Source organism: Mesocricetus auratus, unplaced genomic scaffold (genome assembly GCF_017639785.1).
Source record: "Mesocricetus auratus isolate SY011 unplaced genomic scaffold, BCM_Maur_2.0 Super-Scaffold_6730, whole genome shotgun sequence".
Taxonomy (NCBI): Eukaryota; Metazoa; Chordata; class Mammalia; order Rodentia; family Cricetidae; genus Mesocricetus; species Mesocricetus auratus.
The window spans coordinates 115774803-115792521 of NW_024429184.1; the positions used below are offsets into that span (position 1 = coordinate 115774803).

Genomic DNA, 17719 nt, shown 5'->3' on the forward strand with positions numbered 1-17719 from the left:
CTTTGGATGATCTAGCTGAAGGTCAACACACTGTGCCAAGTTGGAGCAACATTTATAATTTTCAGCTCTGAGTGCCTTTCTGCTGTCTCAGTGTTGCTCTTAAGAGTACTAAAAGGGCCCGAGGCTCGGGAGGACATGCCTGGAGAGAAGGGGGGAGGGAGAGAGGGCAGGAGGGAGGAGGAAGGGTTGAAGTGGGGACTGCGGGAGGGTTTATGAGTGCCAGTAACGACCATGTCAAGCTCATGCAGCTCACTTGTGGGAACTTCCTGGGGCCAGGAAACCTGCCAAACACAGCTGGGACTCACAGTTCCCTAAGCACCAGAGGCCATAGATGGCGGTATGGATGTCAGTGTCTTCTGAGTTACCTGTACAGCATGTGGCAAGGGAGCCGGCTAGGGAGATGCTTGGTTGGGCTGAGATCTGAAAGACTGTCTGTCAAGTGTAGGAGGAGGAGGGCAGAGGACTGCAGAAGGTCACAAGGTATGAGGAACTGTGGCCACCAGGGAGTCAAAGCAAGGCCAGTGCCGCTGGAGGACAAGGAAGAGGGGCCGCATAGGAGAGGGGCTGTCAAAGGTTAGGTCTTGTTCCCATTTGCTTCTCTGTTGCTGGACAAACACTAAGAACTGTTTGGAATGGCAGGTTACAGCCAGTCTTCCAGAGAGGTCAAAGCAGAAACTCAAGGCAGAATCCTGGAGGCAGGAACCAAAGCAGAGAACATGGAGGAATGCTGCTGACTGGCTTGCTCCCTGCTTCTGTCCAGCTAGCTTCCTTATACAACCCGGGACCACCTGTTACAGGATGACACTGCCCAGAGTGGGGCTGGTCCTCCTTTAGCACTTAACAATCAAGAAAACGCCCCCATAGACATGCCCATAGGCTCATATGATGGCAGCAATTCTTCATGTGAGGTTCCCTCTTCCCAAGTGTGTCAAGTTGCCAACCACAAATAGCCATCACAGGTGCTTAAGCTGTTAAGCCACAGAAAGCTTAGCAGTAGTTCTCAACTTTTCTGATGCGGTGATCCTTTAATACAGTTCCTCACATTGTGTGTGGTGAACCCATAACCATAAAAGTATTTAATTGCTACTTCATAACTGTAACTTTACTACTGTTATGAATCATAATGTAAATATCTGATATGCGGGATATCTGATACGAGACAACCCCTCCCCAAAGGGGTCATGACCCCACAGGTTGAGAACCACAGGCTTAGAGGGTGTGACTCTATATAAGGAAGCTCATTTCAAAACAGGGTTAGATATGCTGGTGTGGGCAACAGCAAGGAGCTCTGGAGCTGGGCGGGTGTCAGTGCCTGGATTTCACGAGGCTGCATGAACCTAAAGGGAAGAGAACAGTGTTCCAGTCATGTTGCTCCCTCAGCAGAGGATGTCAAAGCAGCCAAATGATACAATGGATCAAGTCAAAGACCTCAAATAGACACAATGTATCAAGTTTCAAAAAGGGGTTAAACAGACAGGATGTATCAAGTCAAAGAGGTCAAATAGACACAATGTATCAAATTTTTAAAAAATGTTCAAACAGATACAATGTATCAAATCAAAGATGTCAAATAGACTCGATGTATCAAGTACATTGCTGTGATCAGATACCTGGTAAGAAGCAGCATAAGGTCTGGAGGATTTACTTTGGCTTACAGATTAAGAAATAGAGCCCATCAAGGCAGGGAAGGCATGGTTGGTACAAAGGCAGGATGTCTGATCACACTTCACCTGTAGGCAGCAAGCCAAGAGAGACCGGAAGTAGGCTGTAAAACCTCCAGGCTCACCTCTGATGAGCTACTTCTTCCATCAAGGCTCCACCTCTTAAAGGTTCCACAACCTTCCACACAGCATTCCCAGCTGGGGACAAAGTGTTCAAATGTGAGCCCATGGGGGACATTTCACATTCAAAACACAGCACAGTCATCTGTGGTTAGTTGATGCCATTTATAAGCTAGGCAGGCAATCAGGAGCCATACTCCAGGTGACTGGACCTCACTGGAAGGGCATAAAGGTTCTGGGAACACAACCTCGGCCTCTGCTTGTGTTCTCCCTGCAGTAGCAAGGGCTGGCACATATTTGGGGATCTAATTGTTCAACAAGGGCTGGGGATGGTGGGCACAGATGGGGAGAGAAGGGGACAGAGGAGAGTGACAATAAACAAGAGGAAGCTGGTAGAGACAGATATGAAAAGGGACAGAAGTTGTTGGGTAGGAAAGCATGGCTGTGAGCTGTGTGATAGAGCATACCTGTAATCTCAGCACGTGGGAGGCCGAGGCAGGAGGATCAGAGTTCAAGGCCAACAAAAGTCTGCTATAGAAAACTGAATGCAGTTTACTTCCATGTTCCTTGTCTGCCACAGAAGGGATCTGAAAAGTTTCTGAACCCTGTTATATAACCCTCTCTGCCGGCTTAGTGATCCAAATCAGAACAAATCAAACTGAATTAGAAAAAGCCCACATTTAATAGATACAGTGCTCCCAGATGATTTTACAGACCCCCTCCCCAGAGGAGACTAGAAAGAGAAACAGGAAAACCACCTATCTGTTTTCTGGTGGTCAGTTTAAATACTCTGTGGGAGTGGTCTTGAGCATCTCTCAGGGAAGGATCACCATTTGGTGGACTTTCTGAGATGCTGCAGGGGTTAGGGAGAGATGGGGGGGGCTTGGGGTTACACTTGCACCAGAACATTCCAGACTCTTTGGGTATATGGATGCCAGGAGCTGGGGAAAGTTTCCACCAAAACAGAATCTCTACCTCTTTTGGATTTAAAGAGAGACATTGGAGATGGCTAAGCAAGGATGAAGTCATGGAGAGCAGCCATGATGCCTTTAAGCACCACTTGAGCCCCCGGGGTAGCCTCCCTTCTTCCCCTTTGCTGGTCCTTTGCTGCCTCTGAGGCTTTGCAGCTAAGTGTGCCATTGGCTCGGAATGCTTTTCTTTGAGTTCCTCACATAGCACAGCGTCTTGTTTTGTTGACTCTCAGCCTCAGGCCTCACCTCAAAGAGGGTTCCCGTTACTCTAGTCTTAGTGTGGGCTTACCCCAAGCAGTGGTTGTTTTGCCAAACTTTAAAAACATTGTTATTGCCTATCCCATTAGAACAAAATCCCCACAGGCAGAAACCAGGCCTTGTCTGTTGTGATTCCTGCTCTCTCTCCAGTACTCAGGACAGAGGCTAGCCACAGAGTGGGACCTCAACAGTCAGATGTCCAATGGATGAGGGAATTGCTACACCTTGGGAGTAAGAGAGTCAAGGCCTGGGGCAGCAATGAGACATTCTGCCACCTCTGCTATCCTTACAACCCCTTTGCATCTCATAGCAAAATTGTGAAAGCTGAGTCCAGAGCCTGCCAGTTCTAAGCTGCTCTGCTATGGCTGGCTTGGTGTCATTTCTACACTCACTTTAGGCTAGTGTTTCATAACCCTTGGGTCATGACCTCTTGGAGATCAAACGTCCCGTTCACAGGAGCTGCCTTAGACCATCAGAAATATTATGTATTTACATTATGATTCACAGAAAATTAGCAAAATTAGTTATGAAGTTAGCAATGAAAACAATTTTATGTTTGGGGTCACCACAACATGAGGAACTGTACTACAGGGTTGCGGCATTAGGATGGTTGAGAAAGCTGCTTTGGGCAGACGGAAGCTCATCCTGGATGTGTTATTCACAAAGAGATGAATAACCTCATGGCTGAGGTGCATCTAAAACAAGTGAGGACACGGGGCTCTCCCCGGGTTGACGGGAATTACAGAGAGGCTCATATTGATCACCCAGTGTGTACAGAGTGCCCTCTGGAGACTCTAGAGAAAGAAAGGACTTCTAAAAGGTGCTGTTTGCATTGTGCCTTCCTTAGACTCCCTGTTTGACACAACCAGGATGTGAGTTAGGAACAAGTACTACAGAGCCTTGCCCTGAGGAGAGAGCATGTCCCTATCTCAGCCAGCTAGGTGGCCTGGCTTTTTGGAGTAAGTTGCATGGGGCAGTAGTCTTCCTTTGGTTCACTTATTATGTCTGGTAGAGGGATATTTCTAAAAATAGTAGAAACAGGTTAGGTTTAAAATGGCACATTTCAAAGGTTTCTTCCCAACAGTGAATTTTTTGTTTGTTTTTCAAGACAGGGTTTCTCTGTATTGTTTTGGAGGCTGTCCTAGAACTCGCTCTGTAGACCAGGCTGGCCTTGAACTCACAGAGATCCACCTGCCTTTGCCTCCTGAGTGCTGGGATTAAAGGCGAGCGCCACCAATCCCGACTCCAACAGTGAAATTTTCATGCAGTTAGCTATGTAAATTCATTCTCATTCTTCCAGGTTAGTTTAGGGGAAGCAAAGCCTTCGGGCTCTGAGTAGAAGGCCAAGGAGTCTTCCAACAGCTCCCATTCTTACCCATCTTCCTGGAGCCTGTGGTGCTTAAGAGTCAAGGACAGAAGCTATAGGGTAAGATGGTCTGGGTTCAAATTCTGGAATCGGCACTCCATAGCTGTGTGTTCCCAGTCAAGTTAAATAACATTTAAGGCTCTATTAAATAAACATAGCAGCAACACCTCTCCCTTGTGGCTATTGCCAGGAATATGTGAGTTAACACAGGTAAATTGCATAGTACCTGTCAGAGATGTCTCATCTCAGAGGGTTGGAGATTAGAGACGGCGCCCACAGTGTTCTAATACACAATGCATAGATAGCAGCTAACGTTCCCTCAATGAAATATGAACTATCACCACTACTGACAGACTCTGCAGTCTGGCTAAGGCTTCTGGAAATCATCATAGAAACATTTTTAAACTTAAAAAAAAATGCACTGGACCATAAAGGTTTCCTCCTGCCCTGCTTATTCTGGCAATCCTACCCTGTGCCCCCCTAAAAGGGAAGATTGACTCTCTGGGCTTTCTTCATATCAGGAACCAGGAACCAGCCAGCAAGGGCTCTCTGAAGTATGAAGCCCAAAGCCTGGAGTAGACGCAGGCTACATGTTTGGCACACTGAGCTGTAGATGTCCCCAACAATGGCTAAGGACACATGCAAGCTTTGTTCCTTTTGTCTATACACACAAAGGCTTTGGGTTTCCTACATGAGGAACCATGGTTTGTCAATTCAGGCCCTCCCCCCAAATTCTGCTCAGTGTACCCTGAGGCTGGTGTTGGGTTCAGATCACTTGGGAAAGGGTGACAAAGACTACAGAGCTGCGGAGAGTGACAGACCACACAGCCATTGCCTGCTTGATGCTCTGCCCTCCCTGCTAATGACACCAGCTAAGGAACTCTACTTTCTGCTTCCCTCTCTGTGAGAAAGCCTTGACAAGGGGAGGGCTAGAGTCAGACAGGGTGATGCAGGAAGCCGAGCGCAGCTGTCTCTCTTGATGCTCTCAATTGTCTGTCCCGCCCTTGTGACACGGAAACAGCCAGTGGTGATCAATGTCTCCATGGTCTGCACCAGGTGACCATGAGCACATCACTTGGCTTCTGGAGCAGCTCAGAGAGATGGAGTCTGGCAAGGGCTCCAGGCTGAGGTCTGGAGGAGGCAATGCTGGCTGCACCCAGTCCCACTCAGCTCATTTTTTATCACTGTGGTTCAGCCAAGTAATATGGATTCAGACCGGGCTGCTCTCCTGGGACTTTAGACAGCTGCTCACTGAAGATGGATACTCCCCCAAAAGGAAGCTGGACCCCTTCCAGTCCCACTTTAACCTTCCCTGAGACTCCCCCACCTCCCACTGAGGCCTAAGGGTTACTACGCAGCTGGATCAGGGTGGATCCAGGGGCACGAGGTGCTAGCAAGCAGGGAGGGCGTTTCTAAGGCAATGTCCCAGTTGTTTCTAGTGACCCATTGGCCTGACCCTCCCTGCCTTACACAGCCCCAGATTGAGCCAAGCTTTTGGAGGGCGGCTTCACCTTGGGGTAGCTGGCCTGAGCCTACTGTGCTGGGTGGGAGGTTTGGATCCCACGCTGGATGGGCCCTGGGGGAGGGCAGGGGAAGGATGGGCCAAGGAGGGCCTCATCATGTCTCCTCTTCTCAGACTTCAGCAGTCAGATGAGGGTGGTGGGGGCCCCTGCTCGAGGAACTGACTTGAACATCTCTAAAGCCGTCTTGACTGTAAGATGGACACTTTCTGGACTGTTCAGCCTGACCTGCTGACATGAAATTTCTTCATCAGGCAGGGCAGTGCTTATATGTAATCCTAGCATTGGGAGGCTGAGGCAGCGGTTGGGGGTTAGCAGTTGCCTGGCTACACAGTGAGACTGTTTGTTTTGTTTAATTTTAAAAGCATTATGGGCTGCAGAGATGGCTCTGTCAATAAAGTGCCTGCCTTTATTTGGACCCCCCAGCACCGTCATAAAAAGCTAGGAACTATAGAGCACATTTGTAATCCCAACACCATAGTAGTAAGGGGAATCGGGATGTAAGTGGAGACAGGAGGATCCTTGGAATTCACTGGCCAGATGGAAACTGAGGAAGTCAGTGTCTATGTCTGGCCTCCTCACGTGTATGCGTGCACATGCACACATGTGCACCTACCTGCACACACACAAAGTTGTGTAAACACACACTAAGAAAACATCTCATACACTGCAGATGGAGGGCGGGACTTCTGGTGAAGAGCACGGAGCTGTCCATTTGTCAATGGTGGCAGCCTGACAGGGTTTTCCTGTATCCAGATCCTTTTCTTCCTGGCCAGCCTCACATCCTGCTAGGATGCCTTTGGCGAGCTTATGTTGCTCATTATCTCTCCCCATCCTCTTTCTACTCACCCCACCCAGGGGGGTTATTTTTAACCTGCACTGTAATGCTAGGACACACTGCCCCCCCCCAGCAAACAGGGCTGCCTGGAAAGACAGCCCCCTTCCCAGAGTCCTTCTCCCCTCCTCCTGCATCCTCTCCTTTCTTACTTGTTTAGCACGTACTTCCTGAGGGAACCTGCACGGGCTACAAGGACAGAGAAGCAGTGGTCCCTGCTCTCCAGGCACTTTCGTTCTAATGTAGCAAAGTCAAGGGCAGAGCAAAGGAAAGAACATGCACACACACCACACACACACACACACATGATCACACTCATACACACACATGTACATGCTCTCACACACACTCATGCTCACACACACATGCACACAATGTTCACACACACATGCTCACACACATACATGCTCTCTCACACACACATACAAGCTCTCTCTCACTCACAACACGATCACACACACATGCTCACACTCATACACACATGTACATGCTCTCACACACACTCATGCTCACACACACAATGCTCATACTCACACACGTACATGTTCACACACACATGCTCACGCACACATGCTCACACACACACATACACACTCTCTCTCTCTCTCTCACAGACACACACACTCACAGAAAGTACACCAAAGAAGAAACTAGTAACATTAGTAGACTGACAGTCTGTGTTGTAAAGAGAGCAGGGAAGCCTTGGCCCGGGGCGACTGATAAACAGGAGAGACAAATGCTCTAGGAGGTGATGGAAGCAAACATAGCCAAGGACATGAGTAGGCAGAGAGTCTTCTCTTCCTGACGTGCAAGGAGCTTGGTGTGTTCTAGAGTGTAGCAGAAAGCCCAGGGACGGAGGAAGAGGTGGTCTTGTTATGGCTGGGAGGCATGATGAGCAGATGCTATAGGGCCTTGGAGCCATGCAGACTTTATGCTGACTGCCGTGGAGAGCCATCGGGCAGTGGGAGGCAAGAGGTAATGATGGTAGCTTAGGCTGCCATTTGTCCCCAGTCAGGAGAAAAGACTCAACAAGGTGGCAGGAAAACTGGAGAGGTACGAGATGAAGAAGTCAGAAGGGCCATCCTAGTAGGAACAGGCTGGCAGCTCCAATTTGCCAATCACTGAACATTTTCCCTCCAAAGGCTGGCAGAATGTATCCACAATCATAAGACAGAACAAAGGAACATCCATCCCCCACATCACAGGTGCTTAGTAGAATCTACATATTCTAGGGAGCCTATTGTCCACAGCTGCCATCTTCACTAGCTTTCTAAGTACAGGAAGCTTTTTGTCCATCTAAGTCTTCCAGAAGGTGTGTAAATACCATTCTCTTTACACCATGGTACCATCTCTGTCCTTTACATCTTTGGAAGGGATGCAAAGCCAAATGCACTAGTGTGTGTGTGTGTGTGTGTGTGCATGTGTGAACATATGTGTGCATGCATATGATTATGTGTGAGAACATGTGTGTGTGCATGCTCATGTGTGTGAGTGTGTGCATGTGTGTGATTGTGTGTGTGCATGCATATGAGTGTGTGAGAGAACGTGTGTGTGCGCTCGTGTGTGAGTGTGTGTGCGTGTGTGTGTGTGTGTGTGTGTGTGTTAGCGCAGCTTGAACCTAGAGGCTTGTGCATGTTAGGCAGTTGCTTTACCATTGAAGTACATTCTTAATCCTCTTTTCACTTTTTATTTTGAGATGAGGGTCTAAGTATGTGTCCTGATAGGTCTTGAACTTGTGATCCTCTTGCCTCAGCCTCCCGATGGCTGAGATTAAAGGATTACACCACCAGGCTCAGCTCAAATCTGTCATTCTTAAAGAAGGTATTTGTGAGAGTGTGCTTTTAACACATGTGTGCGTGTGTGCGTGTGTATGTTTCTGTGCTGCAGAGGGCCTTGTATATGCTAGTAAGTGTTCTACCACAGAGATGCATTCCAGCTCCACTGCAATGTTTGAGCATCTGCACAGAAAAATCTTGGGGAGGGCCAGCAAGATGGCTCTGTGATAAAAAGCAGCTGCTGCCAAACATGACGACCTGAGTTTGATCCTCCAGACCCACATGGTGGAAGGAGAGAACCAATCCTGAACGCTGTCTGACTCCCACACATGGCACGCCCCCTTCCGCAAACACATGCACACAATAAAAAAGTGTGATTTCTTTACAAGCCCAATAGACATGGTGTGGAGTGGTTTAACAGCAGTGCAGTATGAATGAACTGTTGTCTTTTTCACTTTAAGTTTCTTATTGTTTTGAACATAGTGTCTGCTTCACAGTGAATACTTAATTTTCTTGTTTAATTATACTCTTGAATCAATGAGAATATGCCACTCAAAATTATTTTTGGAGAGTTGGAATAGTAGACTTTATTATTGGAAATGTAAAATTAAGCTTAAGAAACTTTAAGAAAAACAAAAATATGTTCATTATTGTTAAAATACTAGTAATGTTGACTTATTCCTTTGTATTTATGTCCCTCTGTCTCTTTACCTATCCACCTATCTATTTCACACATGAGTAACAAATATGGTATCACACTATATTTATAGACTTTTCATTTAGGTTTTTGTTTGTTTGATTGATTGATTTTTTTTGAGACAGGGTTTCTCTGTGTAGCTTTGTAGACCAGGCTGGCCTCAAACTCACAGAGATCCGCCTGCCTCTGACTCCTGAGTGCTGGGATTAAAGGCGTGCACCACCAACAGCCGACTTCACTTAGTTTTTCACTCAATAAACCACAGATAATCCTATTTAATATAATAGCCTCTTGAAAGAGCATTTCTAGTTGTGGCGGCAGAGAGAGAAGAGAGAGAGAGAGAGAGAGAGAGAGAGAGAGAGAGAGAGAGAGAGAGAGAGAGAGAGAGAGAGAGAGAGAGAGAGAGATTTGGAGAATTTCCTCCTGTAGGATAGTCTTCTTGTGATGACAATGGTCCACAGTTATGCATTGAATATGATTCCTAAAAGACAATTATGCAGAGTTGCTATTGTGTTTGAGTTCTATACCAAATTCTATAGCTTGGGTGCCTCATAAATGAAAGCCTTGTTTCTATTGGTTCTGAATGTTGGGAAGTTCAAATCAAGAGTCATCAGTCCTAGTGTCTGAGGCAGGGTGACTTCTTTTCCCACACAGTAGGAGGGTGATGGATCTTCCTGAGCTCCGCCATTGTGGGCTCTCACTTTCTAATATTATCTTAGGGAGGGGGGTTTATCATGTGACTCTGGGGACACACAAACATTCAGACAGTAGCATTCATGTTACCATTAAAAAGAAACCCATTTAAGGCAAAGGGGGAGCACATTCCTAGGGCCTTCTGTGGTGGGTCAGCTGGTGTGTTTTTTTTGCCACTGTCCTTCGGAATAATTGGAGTCCAAATGTTCCGAAGTCCTCCCATTTCCTCAGTGCTGCTCATTACTCACCTTTTAAGTGTGTTTTTTGGTATAATTCTGCCACTATGGGGTAAGTTAGGACCAAAATGGGACTGAAATGATGTGAATCCTGAACTCAGGTGACTAGATTTTTTTTGCAGTCTGATGACCCCTTGACAACTGTGTGACCACAGCTGAGCTTTCCTGGGAGCTTTCGATTCCTGTGAGTAAACAGGGAGGGTGTTGGGTAGAGCAATTTGTGAAGGTGGGGGGAACTTACACTCAGATTTGGAAAACAACCACCTACCCTTTTCTGTGGAAATCAAGGGAAATGAATCTTAAAACCACTCAAAACACCCTGTATCTCTATCTCTCCTTTCCCTCATTTGGGATTGGAGTGGGAAGGGAGAGTTGTCAAAGTCTAAACCATTAAAGCTAGTGGTTATTTCCCCTTCCTTCTCAGGAAGTTGGACTAGAGCTAAATTTAAACAACTCTGTTGTTCACAGCTACATAAAGAATTTAGTCTTCCTTTTCACGGAGCCAGCTGTGTTTTGTAACTGTCTCTCCTCAACTCTAAACAAATAAAGAAAGGAAGAAAGAAAGCAGGGCTGTCTAGATCCATCCTAAATTGTTCTCTGTTTTATAGAACAATCTAGAAATAACTAGCTCTGCTGTTCAGACTGCAGGAAGAGCTTACTTCACTGAGGCACTTTGCCTTTAGAACAGACTGCTGCTGACAAGCACATAGTAGGTATTCAGTGGGCTGTACTGGAGGCATAGCATGGGCAGACATGTTTCTAATCAACAGCAGACTGCAAAGGAGAGAAACGGCACCCATTTAGTCTAAACACTGGCTGACCCTGTAGGGAGGGCCAGAGGACGGTGGGTGATTAAATGACAGGTGCGTTTTGAGTTTGTCTGTTGAATGTAGAGAACATTTTTTCTTCTAAATCATAGCTCTTGGAATATGTCAGATGGAACTGTGGAGGGATTTCTTTAAGCCACCATGTAGGCACTATTTGTACTAAAGCATTGCTGACGGCAAGGCCAAGCTTTCCCATTTCCGTATAGCTATGGGAACCATTCCAAAGTCTTAGTGCACGTAATGGTGTCTGCTCAAGGTCACAGATAGCACATCTGACAGTATGGCAACACATACTGGGTATGCGCTGGGCAGGTGTTGGCCAGGTACCTACCACACTGCAGGGCAATCAATGATAACATGGGTTTTCTTGGGACTAAGGTGATGGGCTTGGTGTCTTCAATATTTGTTGCACAAACTTGAGAAGCTGAGTTTGATCCCCAGAACCCACATAAAAAAGCTGGGCATGGTTGCACACTTTTGTAACTCTAGCATTTGGGGGGAGTGGGGACAGAGATAAGTGGATCCTAGTTGGTGAGTGCAGCATTCACAGACAGACCCGACCTCATTTTTTGAGCTAAGGTGGGGAGTGATAGTGGAAGATGGCCTTCTCGCAACTTCTCTCACACATACACAAAAGTGCACGTGTGCATGCACACACACACACACACACAAACACATGTCTGCTTGCACGTACATATACACTAACACAAAATAGACACAACAGAATGGGTTTCTTTCCTTAGACTATTACAAGCCTTGGAAGAAAAACACGAACCACGTCAAGTTCTCGTTGTTGTGACCAAAAGACCTGACAGAAACACTTAAGGGAAGGAAGGCTTGTATGGATTCACGGTTTCAGAGGGATTTCAGTCTCTCATAGTGGAAAGAAGATGATAGCAGGAACAGATCTACCCATTAAAGCGAGAGTGTGAATCAAAGGCTCGCTCACACTTGTTCACACTGGCTGACAAGGAAGCCAAGGTTGTAGCAAGAACCAGGGGCAAATGCAACCTTCCAACACCAGACACTATTGCCTAAATATTCTAAAGGCTTCAAAATAGCACCTCAGGTAGGGACCAAGTGTTCAAAACATGAACTTGTAGAGGTCAGTTCAGTTTCAAACCATCATACAATGAACCACTCAATCAAAGGAGGAACAAAGGCAGAGCAGGACACATGAAATCAAGAGAGGGAGGGAGGGAGGGAGATAATTGGAATGTTCAAGGGAGATTTGTGTGGTGGGGGTGGGGATGCTTGACACAGGCCTCGGAGGATGGGAAGACTTCCTATTGTATTTTTTTGTGCACATGTTTGTGTGTGTGCGTGTACAGACAGGCACACATGCATACATGCACAGAGCCTAGAAGGTTTTGGGGCTGTTCCTCTGGAGTATCCACCTTATCTTTTCCTCTTGTTTATTTAGGTGTGTGTGTGTGTGTGTGTGTGTAAGTGTGTGTGTGTGTGTGTGCAGGTGTGTGCCTCTTCCTCTTGTTTATTTAGGTGTATGTGTGTGTGTGTGCTAGAGGTCACCTTCAGGTGTCATGCTTCAGAAGTCATTTACTTTCTTTATTGTAACAGGTTCTCTCATTAGCCTATAATTTGCCAATTAAGCTTAACTATTTGTCCTACAAGCTCCGGGCTCTTTGCCTCTTCAGTACTAGGGTTAAGAACCTACACCATCATACATGGGTACTGGAGATTTTCCTCAGGTCCTAATGCTTGGACACCAAACACTTTACTGACTGAGCCATTTCCTCATCCTGAAAAAGGTTGTTGATGAGCAGGAGATGAAGAAGGGCCTTCCAGGTCAAGAGACTAGCATGGGCCAAGTTACGAGGACACAGTGGCGAAGAGGGAACGGCCTGTACTGCTAAGACGAGGAAGAGTATAATGGAAATAAGGCCTTTCACACCAGTCTGGGGTCACTTAAATGCTTGGCCAAGAACTTGGGGCCTTAAAATCCATTAAGTAGAAAGTGAGGGAAAAGTTCCAAGCCCTGAGTTGGTAGTGCAGGCCTCCTTCAGAGGAAGGACCTAAAGCAGGGGCACTAGAGATGGGAGTGGCAATTCTGGGAATCTTGAAGTGGATTTTGGGGCTCAGGTGCACATTCCCCATTCTGTTGAAATTCCTTGTGATCCATATCCAATGCCTGGGTCCATCCCTCAACCACCAGGTTCCCTGCTGGCTCCCCTCCAGTATTTTCTCTCTCCTCAGGGGTTCCCCAAGACAGAGCATGCGTGAAATGGGGGTGGGGGCTCTCTGGACAATGAGAGGAGTCCTCCATAACACTCTCTCTTCAGGTCCCAAGCCATGGTTCTTTCTGCATCTCCGTCTTCACTCTCCACTGGCCCGCCTACTCCGTACAGCCCCAACTTCAAGGCCTGCCAGATGGTCAGTGGCGGATGGATGGCTGTCCCTCACCCACCTGAGCCACACCCACAGGCAGGTTCACCATTTACTCCACAGATAGACTTCCACACCCTCTCAGCAAATGGCTATCAGCCCCACAATCAGAGATGGGTCTCACGACCCATTGTCCAAATCTTCATTTTCCTCTTCAAGTAACTTCAGAGCCCTCCTCTCTCTTGAACATTCATGGCTTAAGTTTTGAATTTTTTTTGGTCAATTTTAATTCAAAAACTATTACCCAACTGGGACTCTCCTGAGACACAATGGTGAGAAGGCAGTATTGGAACCATACATACCTACACTGGCGTGCTATCTAGCAAAGAAGACAACTTTAGGATGGGGAGCTAGCCAGTTGGCAAGCTGCTTGCCTCACGTGCATATGGACATGGGTTCAATCTCCAGCGCCCTCATAAAAAGGCTAGGTGTGGAAATGCATGCTTGGAATCCCGGCACTGGGGAGGTGGATAGAGGAGGACCCCTGGTGCTTGGCGGCCAGCCAGCCTGACCAAACCACTGAGCTCCAGGCCACTAGGAGACTCTGTCTCAAAGGAGGTGGATGACCTTCCAGAGGGTGACTCCTGAGGTTTTCCTCTGACCTCCATACACATATGTGTGTGTACCTTCAGATAAACACACACAGAGAAAAGATGGACATTCAGCAGGAGCTGGGAGATGGGTGACCTTTTCAAAGATAGAAGTATAAGGGCCGTCTCTGTATGGCTTCTGCCTGCTGTTGAACCCTCCAGCAGACAATCCTGCAATCTTTCCAGAAGCATGCTCCAAACTTTCTTCTCAAAAATATCTATGCCAGTCCCACTTTTGTTGAGTTGCAGCCATGTCTGAGAACGACATCACTTGAGGTCCTTTATGATCGAATGTCAAACCTGTGCTAACCTGGACATCCATCCCTTTTAAGCCCTCTGCTCAGTGGCCTCAGGCTGGGGAGATGCCCTCTGCTTTCCCATGGACCTTTGTTCAAGTGATTCCTTTATTCTGTTCCCACATGTACAAAGCCTGTTTGTCCTCTGGCAGGGACACCTTATTTTCCACAAAAGCTGCCTGCCCCGTATCCTCAGCTCCTGGTCCTGGCCTCATGGCACTTAGCAGAGTCTAATACAGTGTGTGTGGTTTAGCTTCTCACCCACTCCCAAGGACACAGAGACTACCTGATCCATCCTGAATAATCATAACAATGAAACAACAGCCCTAAGAGGAGTTCTACAGTGTATGCTTTGCTTGTGAGCCTGGCTCTGGGGTGACTGCTTCCCCCTCACCAGGTAACAAAGACGATAACCATAACAAAAGCTGTGGTTGCTTACTTTTATAGGCCAGGTGAGTAAGCTCAGAGCAGACGCCTGACTTTGTGGTTTTGATTCCAGGAAGCTCACCTTGAAACCTGTGTCTCTAGCTATGATCCCTGCTTTATTCTCTTGCTATGTCCAGCCAGGTTTCTTGTTGATTAGCCTCCACAGAGGGGCTCACTGACTGGACAGGGAAGTCCACAGCAGCCTCTCCAAGGTCATGTCATAAGTCACATTCACTGAGATTTGACAAATGAGAGTTGTATGAGAGTTGTTAGTGCCCACATCTCTTGTACTTATTATCTATAACAGTGATCCTTCCTAATGCTGTGACCCTTTAATACAATTTCTCATGTTGTGGTGACCCCAACCATAGAATTATTTTCATTGTTACTTCATAACTATAATTTTTCTACTGTTATGAATCATAATGTGAATATCTGATATGCAGGATATCTGATATTTGACCCCTGTGAAAGGGTCCTTTGGCTCCCAAAGGGGTTGTAACACATAGGCTGATCCAAGACACATGGGCAACAGTTTCCAATGGGAACGTAAATGTCTTGAACTGGTTTACCACAAAAGAGTAGATGGTAGTTTAGTTAGTTCAGACTCTTTGAGTCTAATTTGTCTTGGACAGTGACATGCCCCATCCCACAGCCCTACTTGGACCCAGGCTTCCATGTTGCTGCCTCTGTCTAGGCTGAGAGGTTGTTTGTGACAAAGCACTGTCTCTTCTTCTAGACCCAACTTCCCCAGAGGAGAGTGGTGTGGCTCCCAGGCCTGTCCCCATGTGTTACCCTGCTCAGAGGCAGACAGGCCTGCTTTTGTGAGCCCAAGTGGGTGGGTGGCCCTCTGTGGCATCCCAAGTCAGCGGGAGCAGGGCCAGAGGGGCAGCTTGGGGTGGAAAAGTTAGGAAAGAGAAAGAGTGGGGAAGCTGTCCTCAGACAGCTACCAGCAGGCCAGCATAGTGCTGCCTCCATTTCTTTCTGAGGAGTGACTGAGGTGAAAGCTGGGGGTGGAGCCCAGAGCCTGGGCTCCTGAGGCTCCCAAGTCCACCATATCTGTTGGTAGATAAGACTGCCTATCCTGTTCTTTCTCTTCCTTGCCCTTCAGTCCGTGAGGGACTAAGAGTTTGGTAGCAGCTGTAGTTCGAATGTCTCTACCAACTTTTGTTCTTAAACATCATCCCCATTGTAAGATATTCAGAAGTAGGACCATTAAGACCCCAGGGAAGTGGCTGGGTCATGGGGACCTTGAAAAGCCTCATAGAATGATGAGTTATTGAGCTATCTCCAAGGTGCACACACACACACACACACACACACACACACACAAAGACCTACCTTGGATACATATGTTCTCTAATGCAGATTGTTCTCATATTCACTATGTAGCCATGGAAGATGACTCTGGATTTCTGATCCTCCTGACTGGGATATAGGCATATGCCACCTCACCCAGGTCAGGTGAACCCAGGACCTCATACATGTCAGGAAAGCACCTGAGCTACATTCCTTGCCTACAGGGCAGCACTTTTCTTTTGCAGTTTTACCTTTATTTAGTTATATGTGTGCACATGTCCATATGCACATACTAACCCATCCCATCACACACACACACACACACACATGTCAGAGGGCAACTTGCAATAGCTAATTCTCTTGTACCATGTAGGTCCTGGAAACTGAACTTGGGTTTGGTAGCAAATCAGGTTTGGTAGCAAAAGCCTTTAGGTTCTGAGCCACCTCATTGGCCTCAGGGGAGGTTTGCCCTGACTCTGTAATGTGTCTCTCTTACCACCTGGTGCCCGGTGCTGCCAATAACTCTGAGGAGAACCGAGTCCCCACTAAATATGACCTCTTGACCTTGGGCATCCCAGCCTCCAGAAACATGAGCTAAATAAACCTTCATTCTTTACAAGTTACCAAGCAGGTGACTCCATTTATCAGCAGAATGTAGACTTGTTTCTTTCCTTGGTTTGAGCTTGACTTGGCTTGACTTCTCAGCCTGTAGGCTTCTTTATATGCTACTCTGTATGCCATAGCCCAGCTTAACTGCCATGTTTTTGGAAGACATGCCAGAGTGTGCACAGACAAACAGATGTGCCAGCTGATGAATAAATGGTTGGTGTTGGCCGGTCCCGTGTAGCGCACCATGCTTTCCAGACTGATTCAATGATGCCAGGCTCCTGGGGACCTCATGAGAGCTACACTGTGCATACGGCATCACAGGACTCTCTAAGAATCAGGGACACATATTGAGAAGGTGGCATTTGTCTGACATGCCCCTCAGACCACCAGTGATATTCCAGTTTCATGGCCTCTTGGGGGCATCTGCAGGACCCATGACATCACTAGAGAGTCAGTCCTTACATCAGGACCATGGCGTTCAGGCTCCAGCTGAGCTTCCTTCAACAACATCAGACTTGTATCGCGTTCTGTGCAACATGGCTCTCCACTGACACAGCCTGGATCCAGGGCTGATTTCCTGACCTTGGGGTCCAAGCTGTGAAACAGGACAATTAGAAAAGAAATCACAGGAGGTGGCCTCATCTCCAAAGAGAAGGGCTTGCAGACAGCCAGTCTGGCTATAAGTCTGTAGCTCCATCCTCGGTGCCGTGAAGCAAAGAAACAGAACAGTGATTCAGAGAAGAGCAGGCAACACTTGTCTCCCCATGGACCTTCCCCAGGACCACTGAAGAGAGGCTTCAGTGCCTGGGACAGGCCTCTGTAAGAGTCTCTATGCCTAGAGTACTGTGGGTTGGAAGGACCTTAGTGTCTGCAGGTACAGGGAGGCTCTGTGACAGCCACTGCTGTTGAAGACATAAGTCTATAATGATGATGAATGAGACTTCCTAAGTAGAGGGGAGAGGCTTGAAGGAGAAGAGGAAAATGGGGGGCAGAGAGGTAACATCATGTAGCCCAGTTCTCATTGAAAATTGTAATGAACTAAGACCTCAACGCCTTGGCTTCTACCTACCAGGTAAAGGGCTTAACAAGCCCAGAGGACAGATACTGGGACATTCATGGCCCCATGCAGCAAATGGC

The 17719-nt window shown here is 47.3% G+C and overlaps 1 protein-coding gene and 1 long non-coding RNA gene across 5 annotated transcripts in view; one reads left to right on the top strand and one right to left on the bottom strand.

Annotated features, from left to right (window-relative positions):
- The window catches only part of Fgf1 (fibroblast growth factor 1), a 97059-nt gene that overhangs the window by 16133 nt on the left and 63207 nt on the right, over positions 1-17719 (top strand). Inside the window, exon 3 of one of the 4 annotated variants that reach the window (XM_040741881.1) lies at positions 10255-10316. The exons of the other annotated variants lie outside the window; for them this stretch is intronic. The gene's annotated coding sequence lies outside the window, so the exon portion shown is untranslated. The remainder of the gene's footprint in view (positions 1-10254; positions 10317-17719) is intronic. 4 annotated transcript variants of the gene reach the window in all.
- Positions 13565-17719, bottom strand: part of LOC110340745 — an 80166-nt gene continuing 76011 nt past the window's right edge. The window contains exon 4 of the long non-coding RNA XR_002382548.2: positions 13565-17177. This is a non-coding gene — a long non-coding RNA (uncharacterized LOC110340745). The remainder of the gene's footprint in view (positions 17178-17719) is intronic.